Raw genomic sequence first — 27,163 nt, forward strand, 5'->3', positions numbered from 1 at the left:
AGTCATGTCCGACTTTGTGAGACCCCATAGACGGCAGCCCACCAGGCTCCTCCATCCCTGGGATTCTCCAGGCAAGAACACTGGAGTGGGTTGCCATTTCCTTCTCCAATTTAAGGCACAGTGTGCTTTAAACTACATTCATACTGAAGTTTTACTCTTCTCAAAGGTGATGACCAAAATTCAAACTGTAGAACGATCTTCAGACAACTGAGTTCAAATCAGATGTGTAAGTGACAAGAACATCTGATCTACAGAAAAATTAATTCTTGTAATAATACATAAGGTATCTTCTTTACACTACTTAGAAAATCAATCCTTTTGAACTAAAGTTAAGGACACCAACCAGATAGTTTTCTCAATACTAAATACTAAAGTTCTAAATACTAAAACACTGAACTGTAGAAGAAACTGCTTTTAATCAATCTTTGGTTCAACAGTTTTATTCCAGAAAAATCTTCCTAACTACAAACATATCACAGGGAACAAACTCACAATGAAACCGCTAAAAGAAGTTCACTGCCAAGTAAGTATTTATCTGATTCCCAATTATCTTAGTATTTCTTAAAAGGCCTATATGTCATCAGAATCTTCACTCTTACTCAAAAACTTATGTATTAGTGTGTTAGTCAATCAGTCATGCCCAACTCTTTGAGACCTCATGGACTGCAGCCCACCAGGCTCCTCTGCCAAGGGATTTTCCAGGCAAAGATACTGGAGTGAGTTGTCATTTCCTTCTCCAGGGGATCTTCCCAACCTAGGGATTGAACCCGGGTCTCCTGAACTGCAGGCAGGTTCTTTACCAACTGAGTTACAAGGTAAGCCATCCCCCCCCCCCAAAACAAAAAAACAAAAAACATAACTTTATATAATAAAATGCACTGTAAAAGAATAAAAAAAATTGCTATCATGTTCAAAATGTGACTTTACTACACTTCCTCTTTGTTGTTAGTAGAAACTTATTTTAATTTTTCCAAGCTTACTAGAGGACGAATAAAATACTTTTGTCTCTAAGAAATAAAAGGGATTTAAAAACACTTCCACAAAGCTCCACGAGAAAACTGAATACTTTTTTCCAAAAAATCAATACCAGTACCATAAACATTTTCCTTGATTAGCTGAAAACAGGTATCATCTCTTAAGAATTGTTTTTAAGAGTGTAAAAGAGGCATTCCTTTAACAATTATTATGTACAAGTCTAGGACTTGTGAGCTTTTTAATTCCCCACCAAAAGAACATATATTAGGAAGAGAATCCATTACTATGTTGTTAATATTCTGAAGTATTTAATACATACTTAAAGCAAATTTAAGCATCTATGAAAAAATACAGAAAAGAGAGAATTCTGAAACGACTGTTTCACCTAAATACTAAGTAGCAAATACTATGAGAAGACAGGGAAATGTAATAACTTTGATATTAACTACCATATTCCAGAAGCTCTCCATAAGCCTTCAGACTTCTAGCTTCATCTGCATTGTACTTTAAAATTACATCAGCTTTGTGGTCCTTGGAGAAAAACAAGGAAGGATCAAAACTGGTTAGGCAAAGATTCATCAGTTGTCTCATAAATTACTTTCAAATTAAACACACTTAAGAAAACTATTCTCTCACCTTCCTTGTGTCATCTGCACACACACACACACACATAATCCTCATGATGAAGTTTGCATGCATGACCAAATAAAATATAGACTAGGAAAGTTATGTATACAATGCACTGAATCAAAGAAAGAAAAGGAAACAGTTGGGGTGGCAATGCAGTCTTGTCCACACTCTAACACTGTAGTTCAAACTGAAAGTGGTATTATTACCCAAGAGAAACCTTTCTTTAGCCCATAGTTGTTAGAGTATCTTACTGATTTGAATTCTCTGTGGTGCTTTAAAAAAAGATACCATATCTTCCTAAAACCTGACAGGCCTGAAGTGAAGTCTTTGTGTGTTTATGATGCAAATATGCCTGAGAATTACTGCCTTTTAGGGTGTTCACTTTTCTCCATTTTAAAGAAGCTGAGTCACTGACAGAGGAAAACATTATGAATGCTTACAACTAACCTAGAAAAGGCCTAAAGAAAGACAACTGAAAATATCAGTCATACAACTGCAGTGGAATACAAACCAACACTTCTCTAAACCAAAAACACATAGGTATTTTGTTAAAACTCTGAGTGTAACTCAGTAGTGAAGAGATAAGCTAATAACCTGCTCATACAATTCCATAGAGTAGTGATCCTGCTATTATCTTTAGATTATGATTTGAGTAGCAAGGGTTTGTAATTACCCACAATAGATTAAAAATCAGAAGAGCTATTTGTGGCTTAAGGGATTAATATAATTGTGGTTACACTGCCCATCAAACAGAGAATTTAACTGGGAATTAACTATTATTTGATCCATTTGCAGGGTTCTATGTAGTTACTCTTGCCTGGAAAATCCCATGGATGGAGGAGCCTGGTGGGCTGCAGTTCATGGGGTTGCTAGCAGTCGGACAGGACTGAGCAACTTCACTTTCACTTTTCACTTTCATGCATTGGAGAAGGAAATGGCAACCCACTCCAGTATTCTTGCCTGGAGAATCCCAGGGATGGAGGAGTCTGGTGGGCTGCCATCTATGGGGTCCCACAGAGTCGGACATGACTGAAGGGACTTAGCAGCAGCAGCAGCATGTAGTTAAACTAAAATAAATGGACATGAAAATGATACAGTTTTATAGACAGTCTATGTTTTTAGTCATCAAATACAAAAATGGAAAGGTTATCTATCAATGGATGTTCCAGATAACAAAACATAAAACAACAACAACAACAAAAAATTGAGTAAAACATCAGGATATAAAATGAACATACTTAAATCAGTTGTAATATTAATGCATCCATATTACTCAAAGTAATGTACAGATTCCATATAATTCCTATAACAATTCAAGTAGCATTATTTTTCCCAAAGTTATATGGAACCTCAAACAATCCAAACCGCCAAAGCAATTTTGAGAGCTAACACACACATGAAAAGATGCTCAACATCACTCATTATCAGAGAAACGCAAATCAAAATCACAATGAGGTACCATTTCACTCCAGTCAGAATGGCTGTGATCCAAAAGTCTACAAGCAATAAATGCTGAAGAGGATGTGGAGAAAAGGGAACCCTCTTACACTGTTGTTGGGAATGCAAACTAGTACAGCCACTATGGAGAACAGTGTGGAGATTCTTCAAAAAATTGGAAATAGAACTGCCTTATGACCCAGCAATCCCACTGCTGGGCATACACACTGAAGAAACCAGAATTGAAAGAGACACGTGTACCCCAATGTTCATCGCAGCACTGTTTCTAATAGCCAGGACATGGAAGCAACCTAGATGTCCATCAGCAGATGAATGGATAAGAAAGCTGTGGTACATATACACAATGGAGTATTACTCAGCCATTAAAAAGAATACATTTGAATCAGTTCTAAAGAGATAGATGGAACTGGAGCCTATTATACAGAGTGAAGTAAGCCAGAAAGAAAACCACCAATACAGTATACTAATGCATATATATATATATAATTTAGAAAGATGGTAACAACAACCCTGTATGCGAGACAGCAAAAGAGACACAGATGTATAGAACAATCTTTTGGATCCTGTGGGAGAGGGAGGGGGGATGATTTGGAGAATGGCATCAAAATATGTATAATATCCTATAAGAAACAAATCGTCAGTCCAGATTTGATGCAGGATACAGGAAGCTTGGGGCTGGTGCACTGGGATGACCCAGAGGGATGGTATGGGGAGGGAGGTGGGAGGGGGTTCAGGATGGGAAACACGTGTACACCCGTGGTGGATGCATGTTGATGTACGGCAAAACCAACACAATATTGTAAAGTAAAAAAAATAATAATAAATAATTATAATAAAATAAAATAAATAAATAAAAAAGAATAGAGCTCGAGGACACACACTTCCTGCTTTTGAAACACAACTGTTCAAACAATATGGCACTGGCATTCCACCAGTAATGCAGATTCTGGAACAAAACTGAGCACTCAGAAATACAATTTTTCAAAACCACCCAACTAACACTTATGAAGGGAACCAAGATCACAGTGTAGAAAAGACATCCTCTCCAATAGACAGGACTGGAAAAACAATACTTAACATAAAAGTAGATCCCCTTTCTTACACTAGAATCTACCTAAAATTACCCTGAAATAGATCAGAGATTTAAACACAGAGCTGAAACTATAAAAGTACTGCAAGAAAACACATTGTACAACTACCAAATGCCATTCTTGCTCTTTGCTTTTGGTATAGGACACCAAACCCATAAGCAACACAAGCAAAACCTAGTAAGTGAAACTATATCACAGTAAATCGATTTTGCATGGAAAAGGACACTGTCAACAACAACAAAAAAGACAGTGTACTAGATTGGTAAAAATATTTGCAAATGATATGACTAATAAGGGATTAACATCTAAGGTAGATAAATCTTGCCATTTGCAACAATATGGATGAACCTGGAGAGTAGTGTGCTAAGAGAAACAAGTCATACAGAGAAAACAAACACTGCAGGACCTCATTTATATGTGGAATTAGGACTGAATACAAACTCATCAAAGTTCAGGGATGCTCCTAATCTCTCAGCTTTGAGTGACCTGGATTTTCTGCACAAGTCTGAAATGAAAAGAACTATCAGTCACCTGGCTGATATTAAAGGTATGCCCCATCATGCACAGAGCCTAAAACCAGAGGTTGAGAGGGCTGCTGGTTTTTAATGAAACCTCAAACATGGGCTGTCTGCTAGGTTATAAACAAGCATTCAGTGGCCACACACAAGGAAAAAATACATACCATAAAGAATCTGTTTCAGAAATCATCCAACAAATGACGACAAGAAAAAGCTCTGGGAGAAGAAATCTGATGTCCCATTTCACCATGTTATATCTGCATTTTCTAGTTTTTCAAAAAAAACAAAACACAAAGACACACAAAGAAATAGGAGAAGGTGTCTGGTCATAAAGAAATAATAAGTGTCTGGTACATAAAAAGTGGAATAAGTAGGTAATACAAAGTCATGGCTCAGAAAGCCTAGAGGCTGGACTTAACAGAGACTTTACATCAGGTAGTATAGACAAAAAAAAAATACAAGAAATAATGAGTGTATATATATATATATATATAATTAATTAATTGTCAAGAATATTTCACTAGAGAATCAGGATATACAGATTATTTAAAATAAAACCAGTGGACATGAATAGTGGAGTTGCTGACTTCAAAATGTCACTGTAAATCACTAATAGAACAACAACAACACAAAAAAAAAAAAAAAAAAAACACAAGGAAACAGAAGACTGAAACTTTACACATCAGAAAGTTTTAGGTATTTAAAGAAAACATGACCTGATAACAGAATAGAGAAAAACATTATTTCCTCAAAAAAAATAAAATTAAAGCACCTAAAAATCAAAAGTGATCTGTTTGAACCAGAAATCAAAAGGACCATGTTCATGTATTTCTGTCTCACCAAGTCATATTTCAAACATTCAAGACCATATTGTTCCCATCCTGAACCTCCTCCCTTCCCTCTACCAAGTATTTCTGTAAATATTCATGCATTGAACCTCAGATTTATAATTTCATACATGACATTTTTAAAAGACCTCTCAATTTATGTCTTAGCTTTCTCATATGAGCCCAAAAATAAACTCAAAATGGATTAAAGATCTAAACGTAAGACCAGAAAACTATAAAACTCCTAGAGGAGAACATAGGCAAAACACTCTTTGACATACATCACAGCAGGATCCTCTGACCCACCTCCCAGAATATTGGAAATAAAAGCAAAAATAAACAAATGGGACCTAATTAACCTTAAAAGCTTCTGCACATCAAAGGAAACTATTAACAAGGTGAAAAGATTGCCTTCAGAATGGGAGAGAAAATAAAACAAATGAAGCAACTGACAAACAACTAATCTCAAAATATACAAGCAACTCCTACAGCTCAACTCCAAAAAATGGGGCCAAAAAATAAAAAGACACCCAATCAAACCTTTTTTGGAGATAGAGGTTTTGCCTTATTTAATTGCATCATCTATAGCAGTGGTTTCTCAAACTTGGATCTGAGACCTTTAAATTTAAAAATCATAACTGAGAACCCAATATAAACTTACTAATTTTTTTTCTTTTGATGAAAGAGAATATTAATGAAAATCACTGTCATATGCTACTGTTCATATTTCAGCAAAGGCCAATTTTCAAAAATATTTTAAAAAACAAAACTGGAGGGAGTCCTCTGGTGGTCCAAAGATTAGGACTCAGGGCTTTCACAGCAGTATTCTGGATTCAATCCCTGACTGGGGATCTAAGATCCCACAAGCTACAGTAATGTCAAAAATTAAAAAAAAAAAAATTGAATGAAAAATGAATACTCTAACTCTGTGAAATATATTTCATAAAATACAAAGATATATTCATTTTACTACAGAAAACTGAAAAAGTCAGCCTGCAGCATAAACCCTGAAAACCTAGCATGGATCTTAAATACACTTGGAATTTAAATGAGGACAGAATGATGAGCTGTAGTATTTATCCAAAATTATAAGATAATATGTATTGCATATTGTATTAAAATAAGAAAAGAAACAACCAGTCTTCCCACAGAACACATATACCATAAGTCAGCCAGAATCCTATCATCTTAAACATAAGTGGATCATAACAAATTTTGATGACAGAAGGATGAGAATCATAACTGGCTAGGACAGGCCAAATGCATTTTATCACTTCAGTGAAATAATGATATTAATGATTCCTAAATTCAAGAACATTATAAATTTAAGTGCATTTGTTACCTGATAGTCTTGAAGACCAACCAATATAATATCTGAAGTATTTATCCAAATCTATAAAATAAAACTCACAGTATATTATATTTAAAATACAAACAAACAATAGTGTTTGATGTTAAGCCATACTTAAGCTGATACAAAAAATACAATTCACACAGTGTGTGAAAACTATCTGCTAAGGATTAGGGGAAAACTACAGATGTGTGTGTGTGTGTGTGTATCTTGTGTGCATGTGCAGGTATATGTGTATGATGTGTGTGTGTGTTCATGCCTATGAGACAAAGTCTAGTTATAGATAGTTACAGTATATTAAGCAAAACTAAAGTTAGGCAGTTCAGTTTGGGTCAAATTTTCTAATTTAGTCCACTAAAATATACAGTAATTTTACTTCAACTAAAGTCTTTTAAAATTACAAAAGCATGGTTCTTTGTCACATAAATTACTTTTATTTGCAAATCGCTCTGGGAATGTTTAGCTATTTTAAACAAATGAAAATAACCCATCTACACAAATATAGCCATCTAGTTACCAATCTACATCAATTCAGGCCCCAAATCACTAACTGGAAAAGAATGATTCAAGAGAACAAAACTGTTTTTTTAATTCAAAAAATTAGGGTTGAAAGAACTTTAAAACAATATGATCAATAAATGTGCCAAAGCTACTAAATAAGATGGTCTATCATGTTCCAATTTCAAATGCTCCTAATAACACCTACAGCTATTCCCACAAATCAAAGTCTTACATAGGACCATACACTATCAGTTCAGTTCAGTTCAGCCGCTCAGTTGTGTCCGACTCTTTGTGACCCTATGAATAGCAGCACGTCAGGCCTCCCTGTCCATCAACAACTCCCGGAGTTCACTCAGACTCATGTCCATCAAGTCAGTGATGCCATCCAGCCATCTCATCCTCTGTCGTCCCCTTCTCCTCCTGACCCCAATACCTCCCAGCATCAGAATCTTTTCCAATGAGTCAACTCTTCACATGAGGTGGCCAAAGTACTGGAGTTTCAGCTTAAGCATCATTCCTTCCAAAGAAATCCCAGGGCTGATCTCCTTCAGAATGGACTGGTTGAATCTCCTGGCAGTCCAAGGGACTCTCAAGAGTCTTCTCCAACACCACAGTTCAAAAGCATTAATTCTTCAGTGCTCAGCCTTCTTCACAGTCCAACTCTCACATCTATACATGACCACAGGAAAAACCATAGCCTTGACTAGACGGACCTTTGTTGGCAAAGTAATGTCTCTGCTTTTTAATATGCTGTCTAGGTTGTTCAAAACCTTCCTTCTAAGGAGTAAGCCTCTTTTAATTTCATGACTGCAGTCACCATCTGCAGTGATTTTAGAGCCCCCAAAAATAATGTCTGACACTGTTTCCACTGTTTCCCCATCTATTTCCCATGAAACGATGGGACTGGATGCCATGATCTTTGTTTTCTGAATATTCAGCTTTAAGCCAACTTTTTCAGTCTCCTCTTTCACTTTACCAAGAGGCTTTTTAGTTCCTCTTCACTTTCTGCCATAAGGGTGGTGTCATCTGCATATATGAGGTTATTGAAATGTTTCCCGACAAGTTTCTTCCAGTCCACCATTTCTCATGATGTACTCTGCATAGAAGTTAAATAAGCAGGGTGACAATATACAGCCTTGACGTACTCCTTTTCCTATTTGGAACCAGTCTGTTGTTCCATGTCCAGTTCTAACTGTTGCTTCCTGACCTGCATACAGATTTCTCAAGAGGAAGGTCAGGTGCTCTGGTATTCCTATCTCTTTCAGAATTTTCCACAGTTTATTGTGATCCACACAGTCAAAGGCTTGACATAGTCAATTAAGCAGAAATAGATGTTTTTTTCTGGAACTTTCTTGCTTTTTCCATGATCCATCGGATTTTGGCTATTTGATCTCTGGTTCCTCTGCCTTTTCTATATAGTTAATTAGCAATTAGACTCATTTTGTCTTAAAAATAATATTCAGGATTTTTTCTTTCTTTTTTTTCTTTCATGGATTAATATTTTTGTTAAGAGTCTAGGACATTTGTTTCATACACAGAATTTGTCTGTTTCCTCAAGTGCAAACATATCTGGCATAAGTCCAGCCTAGGTGTCACAAATCATTTTTTCTAAATATAAATCCTATTATGAAAGTTATCAAGGATTTTCTAATTTTATAGATTTATATTGCTACATAAATCACTATTTTTGAAGTCTTCAAGAATTCACAAAAGTTGGTTACTCAGAAGAACAGGTAAATTTTTTAAAGGTAAGTTTTGTATTAAAGTAAAATATATATCCACACTGACCTTTTGTCTCAAGCTTCCTTGGATAAGAAATAGAGGCAAACCATTGAATGGAAAAGACTAGAGATCTCTTCAAGAAAATTAGAGATACTAAGGGAATATTTCATGCAAAGATGTGTACAATAAAGGATAGAAATGGTATTGACCTAAGAGAAGCAGAAGATATTAAGAAGAGGTGGCAGGAATAAATAGAAGAACTGTACAAAAAAGATCTTCATGACCCAGATAATCATGATAGAATGTTCACTTACCTAGAGCCAGACATCCTGGAATGTGATGAACCTTAGGAAACATCACTATGAACAAAGGTAGTGGAGGTGATGGAATTCCCCTTAAGCTATTTCAAAACCTAAAAGATGATGCTATGAAAGTGCTGCACTCAATATGCCAGCAAATTTGGAAAACTCAGCAGTGGCCAGGGGACTGGAAAAGGTCAGTTTTCATTCCAATCCCAAAGAATGCTCAAACTACCGCACAAATGCACTCATCTCACACACTAGAAAGGTAATGCTCAAATTTCTCCAAGCCAGTCTTCAGCAATATGTGAACCGTGAACTTCCTGATGTTCAAGCTGGTTTTCAAGAAGGCAGAGAAACCAGAGATCAAGTTGCCAACATCTACAGGACCATCGAAAATCAAGCAAGTTCCAGAAAAGCATCTACTTCTACTTTATTGACTATGCCAAAGCCTTTTACTCTGTGGATCACAATAAACTGTGGGAAATTCTGAAAGACATGGGATTACCAGCCCCCTTGACCTGCCTCTTGAGAAATCTGTATGCAGGTCAGAAAGCAAGTTAGCACTGGAAATGGAACAGCAGACTGGTTCCAAATAGGAAAAGGAGTACCTCAAGGCTGTCTATTGTCACCCTGCTTATTTAACTTCTATGCAAAGTACATCATGAGAAACGCTGGGCTGGATGAAGCCCAAGATGGAATCAAGATTGCTGGGAGAAATGTCAATAACCTCAGATATGCAGATGACATCACCCTTATGGCAGAAAGTGAAGAAGAACTAAAGATCCTCTTGATGAAAGTGAAAGAGGATAGTGAAAGAGTTGGCTTAAAGCTCAACATTCAGAAAACTAAGATCATGGCATCTGGTCCCATAACTTCATGTGAAATAGATGGGGAAACAGTGGCTGACATTTTATTTTAGGGGTGGCTCCAAAATCACTGCTGATGGTGATTGCAGCAATGAAATTAAAAGACACGTACTCCTTGGAATGAAAGTTATGACTTACCTAGACAGCATATTAAAAAGCAGAGACATTACTTTCCCAAAAAATTTCCTTCTAGTAAAGGCTATGGTTTTTCCAGTAGTCATGTATGGATGTGAGAGATGGACTGTAAAGAAAGCTGAGTGCCAAAAAAGTGATGCTTTCTTACTTAGTGTTGGAGAAGAGCCTTGAGAGTCCCTTGAACTTCAAGGCCATCCAATCAGTTCATCCTAAAGGAGATCAGTCCTGGCTGTCCATTGGAAAGACTGATGTTGAAGCTGAAACTCCAACACATGGCCACCTGATGTCAAAAAACTGACTCATTTGAAAAGACCCTGATGTTGGGAAAGATTTAGGGCAGGAGGAGGTGGGGACGATAGAGGATGAGATGGACAAATGGCATCACTGACTCAATGAACAAGTGTTTGGATAAACTCCAGGAGTTGGTGATGGACAGGGAGGCCTGGCATTCTGCAGTCCATGGGGTCACAGAGTCGGACACAACTCAGTGACTGAACTGAACTGCTCCTTGGAAGAAAAGCTATGGCAACTCTATACAACATGTTAAAAGGCAGAGGTACCACTTTTCTGACAAAAGTCTGTATAGTCAAATATCTAGTTCTTCCAGTAGTCACGTATGGATGTGACAGTTGGGACCATAAAGAAGGCTGGACACTGAAGAGTTGAAGCTTTTCACTGGAAGTGCTGGAGAAGACTCTTGAGAGTCCATTGGATGACAAGGAGATCAAAGAAGTCAATCCTAAAGGAGATCAACCCTGAACATTCACTGCAAGATCTGCTGCCGAAGCTCCAATACTTTGGCCACCTGATGCAAAGTGTCAACGGAAAGGAGAAGACCTTGATGCAGGGAAAGCAGGAGGGCAAGAGAAGAGGACAACAGAAGATGAGATGGTTGGATGGTATCACAGGATTCAAGGTATATGAGTCTGAGCAAACTCAGGGAGACAGTGAAGGACAGGGAATCCTAGTGTACTGCAGTTCATGGGGTCTCACAGAGTCATAGATATGACTTATCAACTGAATAACAACTCAACCAAAGAGCTCCTAGTCTAATCTTTAATTATCCTGAAAAGTAATGGGATTGACATGCTAGAGAGTTCCTTGGATAACAGGCCAATAACCCAGCTTAGTACTCAGGACTGATACACAAAAGAAAATAATAAAGAAAAGAATATAATAATTTAAAATTGGCCATGAAAATACACTTCTAATGTAAGGAAAAAATATAAAGATCAAGGACCGAATTATCTTTAGCCACACATCATGTTCCAAATAATTAATAAATTATTTGTGCTTGTGTGTGTATGTGCGTGCGTGTGTGTGTGTGTGTGTGTGTGTGTGTGTGTGTCCTGTGTGTGGGTTTAATGGCTTTCACTATGCAGGAATAACTGCAAGGCTTTGTTAGGAAGTGCTGTAAATTACTGAAACAAATGCACAAATGTGAATGGACTTTATATACCAGCTCTACAATGGAAAATAGAATTTTCAATTAAGAGAAAAGTATACATGTGAATTGAACAATATGTTAACTTCGATTCATTTCAATATCCACATATGGCTAGTGGCTATACCAAAAAACAAAACAAAACAAACAAACAAACAACAACAACAACAAAAAAAAACAGGTTTCCCCAGTGGCTCGGCCATGAAGAATTCACCTGCAAATGCAAGAGACAAAGGAAACATGCGTTTAACTTCTGGGCCAGGATGATCCCATGGAGGAGAAAAGGACAACACATTCCAATATTATTCCTGGATAATCCCATGGACACAGGAGCCAGGTGGGGCACAATCCACGATTTCAAAAAGGAATCAGACATGACTAAGCACAAGCAACATTTCTAGAAAAGAGTACTTCAGTGCAATTCTGTTCAGTCACTCAGTCATGTCTGACTATTTGTGACCCCATGAATCGCAGCACACCATTCCTCCCTACCCACTGCCAACTCCCAGAGTTTGCCCAATCTCATGTCCATCGAGTCAGTGATGCCATCCAACAATCTCATCCTCTGTCATCCCCTTTTCTTCCTGCCCCCAATCCCTCTCAGCATCAGGGTCTTCTCCAATGAGTCAAATCTTCACGTAAGGTGGCCAAAGTATTGGAGTTTCAGCTTCAGCATCAGTCCTTTCAATGAATACCCAGGACTGATCTCCTTTAAGGTGAACTGGTTAGATCTCCTTGCAGCCCAAGTGACTCTCAAGAATCTTCTCCAACACCACAGTTCAAAAGCATCAATTCTTCAGTGCTCAGCTTTCTTCACAGTCCAACTCTCACTTCCGTACATGAACACTGGAAAAACCATAGCCTTGATAGATGAACCTTTGTTGGCAAAGTAATGTCTCTGCTTTTTAATATGCTATCTATGTTGTTCAAGAAGTGGTAATACCAGACCACCTGACCTGCCTCTTGAGAAACCTATATGCAGGTCAGGAAGGAACAGTTAGAACTGAACATGGAACATGGACTTGTTCCAAATAGGAAAAGGAGTACACCAAGGCTGTATATTGTCACCCTGCTTATTTAACTTCTATGCAGAGTGCATCATGAGAAACGCCCTGGGCTGGAAGAAGCACAAGCTGGAATCAAGATTGCCCAAAGAAATATCAATAACCTCAGATAAGCATATTACACTACCCTTATGGCAGAAAGTGAAGAGGAACTAAAAAGCCTCTTGATGAAAGTGAAATAGGAGAGTGAAAATCTTGGCTTAAAGCTCAACATTCAAAGAACTGACACCATGGCATCTGATCCCATCACTTCATGGGAAATAGATGAAGAAACAGTGGAAACAGTGACAAACTTTATTTTGGGGGGCTCCAAAATCACTGCAGATGGTGACTGCATCCATGAAATTAAAAGACACTTACTCCTTGGATGGAATGTTATGACCAAACTAGATAGCATATTAAAAAGCAGAGACATTACTTTGCCAAGAAAGGTCTGTCTAGTCACAGTTATGGTTTACTAGGTGACAACAGAATCGTAAGGTTAAATTTCACACTGTAAGAGGATTCCCTTTTTTCTGCAGTCTGTTCAGCATGTATTGTTTGTCGACGTTTTGATAACAGCCATTCTGACAGGTGTGAGATGGTACAACATTGTGGCTTGATGTCCATTTCCATGTTAATGAGTGATGTTGAGCATCTTTTCATGTGTTTCTAACCATCTGTATGTCTTCTTTGGAGAACTGTCTGTTGAGTTCTTCAGCCTAATTTTTGATTGGGCCATTAATTTTTTCTGGTATTGAGTTGCATGAGCTTCTTGTATATTTTTGAGTTTTACTTAGTCAATTGCTTCATTTACTATCATTTTCTCCCGTTCTGATGACTGTCTTTTCACCTTCCTTGTTTCCTTCATTGTTCAGGAGCTTTTAAATTGGATTCGTTCCGTTGGTTTATTTTTGCTTTTATTTACATTATTCTGGGAGGTGAGTCATAGAAGGTCCTGCTGTGATTTATGTCAGAGACTGTTCTGTCTATATTTTCCTCCAGAAGTTTTACAGTTTCTGGTCTTTCATTTAGATCTTTAATCCATATTTAGTTTATATTTGTGTATCATTAGAAAGTATTCTAGAATCATTATTTTACAGGTGGTTGGCCAGTTTTTCCAGTGCCACTTGTTAAAGATATCGGTCTTTTTTCCATTGTATATTCCTGAGTCCTTTGTCAAAGATAAAGTGACCATAGGTGCGTGGATTTATCTCTGGGCTTTCTATTTTGTTCCATTGATCTATATTTCTGTCTTGGTGTCAGTAACATACTGTCTTGATAACTGTAGCTTTGTACTATAGCCTGAAGTCATGCAGGTTGATTCCTTCAGTTCCATTCTTGTTTCTCAAGATTGCTTTGGCTATTCGAGGTTTTTTTTTTTTTTTTTTTTTCCCCCTTCATACAAACTGTGCAATGATTTGTTCTAGTTCTCTGAAAAACACTTTTGGTAGGTTGATAATTACTTTAAATGTAAACAGATTAAATGTTCCAACCAAAAGACACAGACTGATTGAATGGATACAAAAACATGACCCATATATATATATGCTGTCAACCAGAAACCACCTTCAGATGCAAAGACACATATAGACTGAAATTGAGAGGATGGAAAAATACATTCTATGCAAATGGGAAGCAAAAGAAAGCTGGAATATTAATCCTGATATCAGACAGGCCTTAAAATAAGAATACTAAAAAAAAAAAAAGGAAAGACACTACAGTATGATAAAAGGATCAATCCAAGAGGGAGACATAACAGTTGTAAACATCTATGCACTGAACACTTTATTGCCGAATTTTACCTTAAATTGAAGAAACTAGCGAAAATGACTGGATGATTCAGGTATGAACTAAATCAAATCCCTTATGTTTATACAGTGGAAGTGACAAATAGATTCAAGACAGAATATTGAAGATTCAAGACAGAATCAAGATAGACAGAATGCCTGAAGAACTATCGATGGAGTTTTGTGACAGTGTACAGGAGGCAGTGATCAAGACCATACCCAAGAAACACAAATGCCAAAAGTCAAAACGGTTCTCTGAGGAGGCCTTCCAAATAGCTGAGAAACAAAAAGAAGCAAAAGACAAAGGAGAGAGGGAAATATATACCCATTTGAATGAAGAGTTCCAAAGAATTGCAAGGAGAGATAAGAAAGCCTTCCTCAGCAATCAACAAAAAGAACAGAGGAAAACAATAGAATGGGAAAGACTAGAGATCACGTCAAGGAAATTGGAGATACTAAGGGAGCATTTCATGTAAAGATGGGCACAATAATGGACAGAAATGGTATGGACATAAGAGAAGCAAAAGATATTAAGAACTGATGGCAACAATGCACAGAAGAATTATACAAAAAAGATCTTCATGATGCAGATAACCAGGATAGTGTGATCACTCACCTAGAGCCAGACATCCTGGAATGTGAAGCCAAGTGGATCTTAGGAAGCAAAGCTAGTGGAAGTTATGGAATTCCAGTTGAGCTATTTGAAATCCTAAAAGACGATGTTGTGAAAGTACCACGCAATACGCCGGCAAAGTTTCAAAGCTTGGCAGTGGCCACCGGACTGGAAAACGTCAGTTTTCATCCCAGTCTCAAAGGAAGGTAATGCCAAAGAATGCTCAAACAACCACACAGTTGCACTCATCTCACGTGCTAGTAGAGTAATGCTCAAAATTCTCCAAGCCAGGCTTCAACAGTATGTGAACTGTGAACTTCCAGATGTTAAAAGTGGACTTAGAATAGTCAGAGGAACCAGAGATCAAATTGCCAACATCCACTGGATCATTGAAAAAGCAAGAGTTCCAGGAAAAACATATATTTCTGCTTTATTCAATATGCCAAAACCTCTGAGTGTGTGGGTCAAAATAAACTGTGGAAAATTCTAAAAGAGATGGGAGTACCAGGCCACCTGACTTGCCTCCTGAGAAATCTGTGTGCAGGTCAAGAAGCATCAGTTAGAACTGGACATGAAACAACAGACTGGTTGCAAGTCGGGAAAGGAGTATATCAAGGCTGTATTTCATCACCCTGTTATTTAACTTATAAGCAAAGGACATCATGCTAAATGCCAGGCTGGATGAAGCACAAGCTGGAATCAAGATTGTCAAGAGAAATATCAGTAATCTCATATATGCAGATAACACCACCCTTATGGCAGAAAGTGAGGAACTAAAGAGCCTCTTGATGAAAGTGAAAGAGGAGAGTGAAAAAGTTGGCTTAAAACTCAACATTCAGAAAACTAATATCATGGCATCCAGGCACATCCCTTCATGGCAAATAGATCAGGAAACAGTGTCAGACTGTTTTTCGCAGTTGGGGAGGCAAATCACTACAGATGTTGATTGCAGCCATGAAATTCAAAGGTGCTTGCTCCTTGGAAGTCACGCTATGACTTACTTAGAAAGCATTAAAAAGCAGAGACATTATTTTACCAACAATCAACCAATGTGTCAAAGCAATCCTTTTTCCAATAGTCATGTACTGATGTGCGAGTTGGAGGAGAAGGAAAGCTGAGTGCCTAAGAATTGATCCTTTGGAACTGTGGTGTTGGAGAAAACTCTTGAGGATATCAAAGCAGTCAATCCCAAGAAAATCAGTCCTGAACATACATTGAAATGACTGAAGCTCCAATACTTTGGCAACCTGATGCAAAGAAGTAACTCATTTGAAAAGACCCTGATGCTGGAAAAGATCGAAGGCCAGAAGAGAAGGGGACGATAGAAGACGAGATAGTTGGATGGCATCCTCAATGCACATGAGTTTTAGCAAGCTCCGGAAGTTGGTGATGGACAGGGACAGGGAAGCCTGGTGCGATGTTTTACCATAAAGTATGATGTTAGTTACACAGTTTATTACCATCATCAGGTTGAGGAAGTTTTCTATTTCTAGTTTGCTAAGAGTTTTTATACAGAATGTGTTCAGTCACTCAGATCTGTCCAGCTCTTTGCGACCCCATGGAGTTTAAACCCAAACGGTTCCTCTGGTTGAGGATTCTCCAGGCAAGAATACTGGAGTTGGTTCCCATGCCCTCCGCCAGGGCATCTTCCCAACCCTGGAATAGATATTAGACTTTATCAAATTATTTTTCAGCGTTTTTCGAGATGACCCTACTGTGTTTTATTTTTTGTCCTTTAGTACTTTGAATTACACTGATTGATTTTCAAATGTTTAACCAATCCTGCGTTCATAGGGGACAAAAATTAATAGATTATGCTGCGTTGTCTTTGTATATATTGGCATAGTCTGCACTTCACTCTGAACACTTTCTGTTGCTACGTCTTCAAGTGCACAATTTTCTCCTGCTGTCCTGTCTAATCTGTCATTTATTCCATCGACTGTGTTTGCCATCTGACACTACAGTTTTCCTATCTACAAGATGGAATTGGTCTACTTTATTATTTGCATGTCTCTACTTAATTTTACAAAATGCAAAAAACACAGTCATTCCAATATTTTAATGTCTCTGTCTGCAATGTCTTAAATCTATGCCGCTTCTGGGTCAGTTTGATTTCTCAAGGGAAATTTAATATGATTTTTTCTTACCTTAGTGAGATTAAATATCTTTTTAATGTGGTTAGTGTATAGTCCCATATCTTTCTTGTTGAATGGCTGCTCATGTCTTTTAAACATCTCTTAATAAAGTGAATGTCCAGTAGTACATCTTTCTTAGAAACTGTTGGCTCGTGTGTTTTTCACATTTTTCTATCATTCTTTAGGTTCTTTGTTATAAAATTTTAACAGTCATCTTTTGGGTTTGTTTATGGTTTTTTTTTTTTTTTCTTACCTCTTAAAATTTTAAGCAGTGTCATGCATCCAGGGTGAATAAGGAACCAGTGAACACCAGGAAGTGAGCGCTTCACAGGAAACCCAGGAAGTCCCACTAAGACAAAAAACTGTGTACCCCAGGGCACACCTCAGGCTGGCTGACCCTGCTTGTCAATTAGGAACACAAGGACTGAGATGAAGCCGACACCTCATTCCCCTTTCCTCCAGAGGCAACCACCTCAATGAGAGACCTTGGGAACTAGGTGGGGATACATGATTACACAGTGTTTCTTCCAAGAAGCTGGAATCTTGTCGTAGCTCTTCATGGAAATGAATCCCAGCATGGTCTCAATGGTGACGTAAGCAGCAATGGAGGTACCAGCTGGAAAACAAGATGAGAAAAGAGATTTGTAAGGGCACATGTTGAGAAAGCCCTTTCCAGACGAGGCTCACACAACTCTGAGCAAGCACCGCCCCTTCGGGGGAATACTAATCACTCAAAGGTCGTCATTTCTTTCTTGGGATGCCTCATCCCCATCACCCTGTATAAACCCAAACTTGGGTATTACACCTAATGAGGTGAGCATGAGTCCTAGGTTTGAAACTAGACAGCTCCAAGTGGACCAACAGCAAAAATATTCAGTGCATTCTCACAGCCTGAAGACAGGGGTTTCAGACTGGAAACTAGAAAAGTGAGGACACCTATGTGCAAACTGAGCAAAGGAAGTGGGATGGAAAAGATTCCTGGTAGGTGGTCCAGAATTAAATGGTGCTCAAAGTGCTTTAAGACCACCTTATAGGAGGAAAGTAGAATGATTCTCTTTTCCACAGATACTTCGATAGAACCTAATTATCATGGAGGAATTTTAGGCAGGATAATAAAAACTAGATAATGGTGAAATGTGAGAGAGAAAAGAATGAAAGCCTGAATACTGTGGCTGTGGGCCAAGGTTTGGAGGAGACCCAGTCTCCCTGCCATGTGGCCCTTCATGTAGACTTAGAGAGATGAGGATGGCAGGTGAGTTTGGAGGGCTCCTAAGGCCATTAAAAATGCTACCTTTTCCCCACCAAATCATCTGAGCTGCTCTCCATCCTCCCCTAGAGTTGACAGGATCGGGCTTTGTGATGTGAAGGCCCACCCAGGGCCACCATTGGCTGGTGGCAGCAACTTTATGAGTTGCTGACCTCATAAAGCATAAGGCTGTGGCCCCCTGGGAGGGGTATACATAGGGCTGCTCAGGGGCTCTGGAGCAGACCACTGTGAGTCTTCAAAATGACTAAGGTGACTGGGAAGCCACAAGGCTCTAGAGAAGTTGTGGAACAGCAGACTCTAGATACCCAGGAGGAAAAGATGAAAAGCTCCTGTCAACAGATGTCCAAAGAAGTGTCAAGGTGAGCTGAACCCATGCAAGGTCCTCTTGTCCATTGAGACCGCCCCATAAGACACCTCCCCTTGTCCTTGCCAGGCCCTTACCCCTTCTACGCCCACACCCCTTCTCCTGAAGCCATTGTTCCCATCCATCTTCACCCTCTTCCCCAAATAAACCACCACTCTGTACTCCGTTTTTTTGTTTTCTCCATGTGGCCAGGGTAACCAGGAGGGTGAATAAGCCATCTGGTCCTGAGCTTAGTTTTTCTTGTGGTTGGAAGCTTTTTGATTGCAGTTTTGCCTTCTGTGTTCGTGATGGGTCTGTTGAGATTATCTATTTCTTCCTGGTTCAGTTTTGGAAGGTTATACTTTTCTGAGTATTTGTCCATTTCTTCTAAGTTGTCCATTTTATTGTCATATAGCTGCTGATAGTAGTCTCAGGATCCTTTCTATTTCTGTGTCATCTGTTGTGATTTTTCCATTTTCATTTCTACTTTGTTGAATTGATTCTTCTCCCTTTCTTTCTTGATGAATCTGGCTAATGGCTTGTTTTTTTTTTTTTTTTTTTAATCTTAAAGAACTGTCTTTTCCTTTCGCTGATTTTTGTAACAGTTTCCTTTCTTTTTCACTTATTTCTTCCCTAATTTTTATGATTTCTTTCCTTCTGCTAACCCCGGGGTTCTTCATTTCTTCTTTTTCTCATTGTTTTAGCTGGGACATTAGGTCATTTATTTGAGGTTTCTCTTGTTTCTTCAGATAAGCTTGTATTTTTATGAATCTTCCCCTTAGTGCTGCTTTCTGAATCCCATTGGTTTTCATTTCATTTTCATTCATATCGTGTTTTCATTTTTGTTTGTATCTATGCATATTTTCATTTCTTTTCTGATTTCTTCTGTTATATGTTGGTTATTCAGAAGTGTGTTGTTCAGCCTCCATATGTTTGTATTTTTAATAGTTTTATTTTTCCTGCTGTTGTAGGTTGTTTAGTCGCTCAGTCGTTTCCGACTCTTGTGGCCCCATGGACTGTAGCCTGCCAAACTCCTCTGTCCGTGGAACTCTCCAGGCCAGAATACTGGAGTTGGTTGCCATTTCCTTCTCCAGAGAATCTTCCCAACCCAGGAATCGAACCTGGGTCTCCTGCATTGCAGGCAGATTCTTTGCTGACTGAGCTACAAGATCTAATCTTACTGCATTGTGATCAGAAATGATGCTTGAAATGATTTCATTTTTGTTTTCTTTTTCTAATTTACCAAGGCTAGGTTTATGCAATCTATCCTGGAAATGTTCCATGTGCACTTGAGAAAAAGGTGAGATTCATTGTTTTGGGGTGAAGTGTCCTATAGATATCAATTAGGTCTAACCGGTCCATTGTATCACTTGAAGTTTGTGTATCCTTGCTGATATTCTGCTCGGTTGATCTATACATACATGTAAGTGGGATATTAAAGTCTCCGACTATTACTACATTACTTTTGATTTCCCCTTTCAAATTTGTTAGCATTTGCCTTACGTACTGCGGTACTCCTATGTTGGGTACATAGATATTTATAGAAGAAAAGGAAAGAGATAAACATCTGAATGCAGAGTTCCAAAGAATAGCAAGAAGAGATAAGAAAGCCTTCTTCAGCGATCAATGCAAAGAAATAGAGGAAAACAACAGAATAGGAAAGACTAGGGAATCTCTTCAAGAAAACCAGAGATACGAAAGGAACATTTCATGCAAACATTGGCTTGATAAAGGACAGAAATGGTATGGACCTAACAGAAGCAGAAGATATTAAGAAGAGATGGCAAGAATACACAGAAGAACTGTACAAAAAAGATCTTCATGACCCAGTTAATCACGATGGTGTGTTCACTGACCTAGAGCCAGACATCCTGGAATGTGAAGTCAAGCGGGCCTTAGAAAGCATCACTACGAACAAAAATAGTGGAGGTGATGGAATTCCAGTTGAGCTATTCCAAATCCTGAAAGATGATGCTGTGAAAGTGCTGCACTCAATATGCCAGCAAATTTGGAAAACTCAGCAGTGGCCACAGGACTGGAAAAGGTGAGTTTTCATTCCAATCCCAAAGAAAGGCAATGCCAAAGAATGCTCAAACTACCGCACATTTGCACTCATCTCACACACTAGTACAGTAATGCTCAAAATTCTCCAAGCCAGGCTTCAGCAATATGGGAACCGTGAACTTCCTGATGTTCAAGCTGGTTTTAGAAAAGGCAGAGGAACCAGAGATCAGATTGCCAACATCCGGTGGATCATGGAAAAAGCAAGAGCGTTCCAGAAATGCATCTATTTCTGCTTTATTGACTATGCCAAAGCCTTTGCCTGTGTGGATCCCAATAAACTTTGGAAACTTCTGAAAGAGATGGGAATACCAGACCACCTGATCTGCCTCTTGAGAAATTTGTATGCAGGTCGGGAAGCAACAGTTAGAACTGGACATGGAACAACAGACTGGTTCCATATAGGAAAAGGAGTTCGTCAAGGCTGTATATTGTCAACCTGTTCATTTAACTTATATGCAGAGTACATCATGAGAAACGCTAGGCTGGAAGAAATACAAGCTGGAATCAAGATTGCTGGGAGAAATATCAATAACCTCAGATATGCAGATGACACCACCCTTATCACAGAAAGTGAAGAGGAACTAAAAAGCCTCTTGATGAAGGTGAAAGTGGAGAGTGAAAACGTTGTCTTAAAGCTCAACATTCAGAAAACGAAGATCATGGCATCTGGTCCCATCACTTCATGGGAAATAGATGGGGTAACAGTGGAAACAGTGTCAGACTTTATTTTTCTGGGCTCCAAAATCACTGCAGATGGTGACTGCAGTCATGCAATTAAAAGACGCTTACTTCTTGGAAGGAAAGTTATGACTAACCTGGATAGCATATTCAAAAACAGAGACATTCCTTTACCAACAAAGGTCCATCTAGTCAAGGCTATGGTTTTTCCTATGGTCATATATGGGTGTGAGAGTTGGACTGTGAAGAATGCTGAGCGCCTAAGGATTGATGCTTTTGAACTGTGGAGTTGGAGAAGACTCTTGAGAGTCCCTTGGACTGCAAGGAGATCCAACCAGTCCATTCTGAAGGAGATGAGCCCTGGGATTCCTTTGGAAGAATGATGTTAAAGCTGAAACTCCAGTACTTTGGCCACCTCTTGAGAAGGATTGACTCACTGAAAAAGACTCTGTTTCTGGAAGGGATTGGGTGCAAGAGGAGAAGGGGACGACACAGGATGAGATGGCTGGATGGCTTCACTGACTCGATGAACGTGAGTCTCAGTGAATTCCGGGAGTTGGTGATCTACAGGGAGGCCTGGCGTGCTGCGATTCCTGGGGTTGCCAAGAGTCAGAAACAACTGAGCGACTGATCTAATCTGATCTGATATCTTCTTCTTGTATTGATGCTTTGATCATTATGTAGTGGCCTTCACTTTCTCATTTCACAGACTTTATTTCAGTCTATTTTATCTGATATGAATATAGCTACTCCTGCATTCTTTCGGTCTCATTTGCATGAAGTACCTTTTCCCAGCACTCCACATTCAAGCTATATGTGTACCTTGGCTTCAGGTGGTTCTCTTGTAGAGAGCATATAAAGGAGTCTGGTTTGGTAACCATTTTACAATACTTCCTTTGTCACCTATCTATCCATTTGTCCATCCCTCTTTCCAATGCACAGTTGATCTTTTTCCTTGTTGCTTTTGTTTTAAATTGCAGACATCAGCATGTGTCTCCTTAGATATTTCAGCAAGCCTGCCATTAAGTAGTGAGCCGAATTTGTTTACAACAATTTTCTTTGGATACTAATTTTAGATACAATGATATATAGAAATATTTTCTTTTCACCGTCACGTTACTTTTTAACTGAAGTATAGTTGATTTACAACATTGTGTGAATGTCTGTTTTACAGAAAAGTGATTCAGTTATGCACACATATACGTGTAAATACATTGTGTGTACACACACACACACACACACACATATATATATAAACATTCTTTTATTTAATCTTTATGTATGTATGCATTTATTTATTTATTTAATTTTTTAACACACTGTAGCGTGTGTGATTAGTTCTATAACCAGGATTTGAACATGTATCCACTGCAGTGCAAGTGTGGAATCTTTACTGCTGGACCACCAGGGTTCCCCCATATATATTTGTTTTCATTATAAGTTATCTGGGATACTGAATATATTTCTCTGTGTTCTACAGTAGAAACTTGTCAATCCATTCCATGTACTCTAGTTTATATCTCCTCCCCCCAATCTCTTAGTCCATTGCTCCCCCAATTCTCTCTGCCTTGGAAGCCTCAAGTCTGTTATATATGTCCATGAGCTTGCATCTGTTGCATACACATGTTCATTTGTGTCATATCTTAGAATCTACATTTGAATGATATAATTTGGTATTTGTCTTTCTCTGTGTGCCTTACTTCATTTAGTATGATTATCTCTTGGGCCATGCATGTTGACTCAAATGGCCGTATTTTTGTAGTTGTACATTGTCTTGTATCCTTTTAACTATACATAGAATTATTCATCTGCGATTAATTTCCTGTATATATTTTTTAAATGAGTGTAGTACACTACTCTTGGTATAGTACATCCATTTTGAGTCTGTGTTAGGATTTTATATGGATATGTCAGTCACTTCAATTCAATTGCTCTGTTGTGTCCGATGGTTTGGAACCCCATGGACTGTAGCATGCCCCGCTTTCCCTGTCAATCACTAACTCCTGGAGCTTGTGTCTCCTTCCATCTCAGTTTTATTATAGTTCGTATTTCTTGTTTGACGAATCTGTACAGAGTTTCCTTTGTTGTGGCTGTACTGATTCTTGCTCCCTTACATCGATACACAGAGGCAGTCAGCAGTGTTTATTTTCTCTGACCTGCTCTCAGAAGTGTGTACGACATCACTCTTGCTAAGTCGGTCCCTGTAGATTATGTATGTGACAGGTATTTGTGGGAATCCATGAATTTCAGCCTACCAATATAAGCCTTCCAGGGAGTTCCATTTACCTCAGTTGGGGTACTCACTACCAGCAATATTGTCTGTCCTATGTGAAATGTAAATTCTGTAACACAACTCTCATCTGCCCTTCTTCAGTGACTCTGATTATCATAATTGTCTGTACCTCTGACAAGGTCATTCTTTCCTTGTTTCAATGCCTGAGTCATATTCCGTCATGAACCCCTACCCCATTCCTTTATCTGTTCATCTCTCTGTCCCCATGTACGTCCTTTAATTTCATCTCTGGGCATTGGGAATCCTGCTGCAGTGCATGCTCTTGGGCATGTGGTTTTCAAAGTCTGTGTATTTCTGAAGTATCATAGGAGTGGAGAAGCCCTGTCATATTTTCTTTTTTTTTTTTTTTGTATAAAGTCACGTGGACAGTGATTCTTATACTGGCTCCTCCCACTGATATACCCTCACTACTATAAAAGGATCCCGCTGACTAATGTTAATCTACCATTTCTGGCCTGGTCTGTTTTCCACGGTGGCCTTTTTCACTGGTCAGAGTTGATGTCTTGCGGCAGTTTGTATCTCTGATAACAAACTTTGTGGAGTACTATTCATGGGCTTTTTGCTTTTAGAAAGCACTTTGAGTTGTATTTTCCTGTTGATATTTTCTTCCTGAGAGTGTTCCAGTTGTGTGTGTGTGTGTGTGTGTGTGTGTGTGTGTGTGTCTGTGTGTGTTTGTCTGTGTTTATTTATTTAATTTTGGGTGTGTGACCTTGACATGTTCAAGGGTGGGTGTCCTGTCGAGTCCAGAGGCCTTGTGAATATCAGATGTCCATCAGCGATAGTTTTGATGCTGCAGTTGCAGAGAAAATCTTCCATGCTGAAGGGTTTCTTTATTCTGTCCTATTTTAGGATGGTCTGTGCCGCCTGAGAGTTTTACTCAGGCCGGGTTGTATATTAAAGTAGAAAGAGCCAGAGGATGCCGGCAAACCTGGTGACTGCTCACACTTGGTGACTGCTCACACTTGGATTTTATTTTAAGTAAAAGTCAATCCTTGATTGACAAGGACACGTTTGTTTTACTTGTACAGATTCTTGTTCCATGGGACTGAGAATACTAGATATTCAGCTGTGCTTGTTTTCACCTACATGTTATAAGAACGAGTCTCATCTACCACTCTTGCTGAACTAGGTTTGCATGGATTCTGTATTTTATATGTATCTCTGGGAAGAAATTAGTACCAATTTCCAGATGTATCCCTTCCATGCAACCAGGGTCCTCTGCTACCCATAAATTTCATGCCAGGTTGGATGCTCACATCACCTTTGTGCGGGTGCTCACTGCTCTGGATTTTTGTATAGCAATTGTCCGTTGCATCCCATAATGTTTCTTGAGTCGACTCTCCTTCACTCAGTGTGATGATCTCTGGGTTGATCTCTCTCTCTGAAGACGGCCTATGTTCATATTTCAATGCTTGATTCAAAAATCATTCTAGACCTGTATCATGTTTGTTGATCCATTGCTCTCTCCAGGTATGCTAACTTTGCTTTCATCTCTTCAGTGTTCTGAATGGTGCCACGGGAGGTTTGGGGTGTGTTGTGTGCAAAATCTCTTCATTTCTGAAATATCCCAGGAGAGGATCTGATTAATCAAACTGTCTCTACCTCTTTGTTTATTTATTTATTTCTCTCTCATGGGAGTGCACTTTTCTAGTCATGCTCATATGACTCTTACCAGGTCTATCCCACCAGTACTCTATCTAAAGTGTCCACTGTAGTAATGTTACTCTACCATTGATACCATGTCCAGCTTTTGACAGGTCTTGTTCCATGCTCATGCAGAGGTGATAATGTCCTCACAACTTCGATGTTTATGTCTCTTAGAATTCAACCCAATGTGCAAATTGCCATGTGCTTTCTTAGATAAACATGGAATTGTGTTTACCTGTTCACATGCTCTTCCTGTTAGCTTCTCCTGCGTTTACATTATTTTTCCCCTTAGGTGAGCTCTGGTAATTTGTCATGGGTGGGTATCAGTTGGAGCTCAGCACCCTTGTGAATAGTGTGTCCATCAGCAAGCATTTTAAGGTTACTGTTAGAAAAAAATGTCCACAAGACGCCAGCATTTCTTCATGCCCTGCTCTTGTTGCTCTTGTAACAGAAGCCTCTGTGGTTATCCCAGACCTGCTTGTAAATGAGAGTAAAATAAGAAAGAGGAAGCCACTCAAAGCTTTTGTCTCTTGAGCCTTTAAGATTTTTTACTATAAGTAAAGTTTTATTTCTTACTTAAGACTACTTACTCCATTGTAATTATTGCAGGTAAACAGTTTCTCCTTCCCTTCCAAAGACAACTGGAGGTATTCTGCTGCAGTTATTGTCACCTATTTTCTTCAGAACCTGAAAAAATCAACAGAATCTGTTGAGGACATGTCTCTTGATACAGGAGGTCTGTGTGGACTATGAATTGCATAGGTATTCAGGGGAATAAGTCTATTGCAGCCTTCACCTTTCAGCTTCTTACGCTTTGACACCATTTGCTAACTATAAGTTTCTTACCAGGAGTGTAAGTACATTTCACTTTTGTTTGGATACTAATGTTAACCTACATTTGTCAGGGGCTTGAACAAGAGAAGGACCCAGCCTGGTTCATGGCAGGGACAGAGATGCTGACTCAGGAGTATTTGTCGGGGTTTGAACAAGGTCAGGACCCACCCTGGTTCAGTGCAGGGACAGAGATGCAGGCTCAGGAGTTTTTCTCGGGGCTTGAACATTGGGAGCACCCAGCCTGCTTTTGTGCAGGGATCCTTATGTGGGTTCAGGATTATGTGTTTGGAGACTAACGAGGGCAGAACCTAGATTCGTTCAGTGCAGTGACAGAGAGGTGGGATCAGGAGTATTTTCAGCAGCCCTGCTAAAAGGCAGAAACCATCATAGTTCAGTGCAGGGACCGAGATGTTGGCTCAGATTATTAGTCAGGGTCTTGAACAAGGATAGGACCGAGGCTAGCTCAGCGCAGAGACCGAGATGCAGGCTCAGGAGTGTTTTTTGGGGTTTTGGAAATGGAGGGCCCAGCCAATTTAGTGCAGAGACCGTGAGGTGGGCTCAGGAATATTTGTTGGGGACTTGAACATGGGAAGGACCCAGCCTGCTTCAGTGCAGGGACAGAGATATGGGATCAGG

General features: G+C 39.0%; 1 pseudogene; it reads right to left on the reverse strand.

Annotated features, from left to right (window-relative positions):
- LOC138986940 (testis-specific Y-encoded protein 1-like) overlaps positions 1–18,017 on the reverse strand; it is a 31,357-nt pseudogene extending 13,340 nt beyond the window's left edge.
- Positions 18,018–27,163: the final 9,146 nt, after the last annotated feature.

Source organism: Bos mutus, unplaced genomic scaffold (assembly GCF_027580195.1).
Source record: "Bos mutus isolate GX-2022 unplaced genomic scaffold, NWIPB_WYAK_1.1 CTG280, whole genome shotgun sequence".
Classification (NCBI taxonomy): Eukaryota; Metazoa; Chordata; class Mammalia; order Artiodactyla; family Bovidae; genus Bos; species Bos mutus.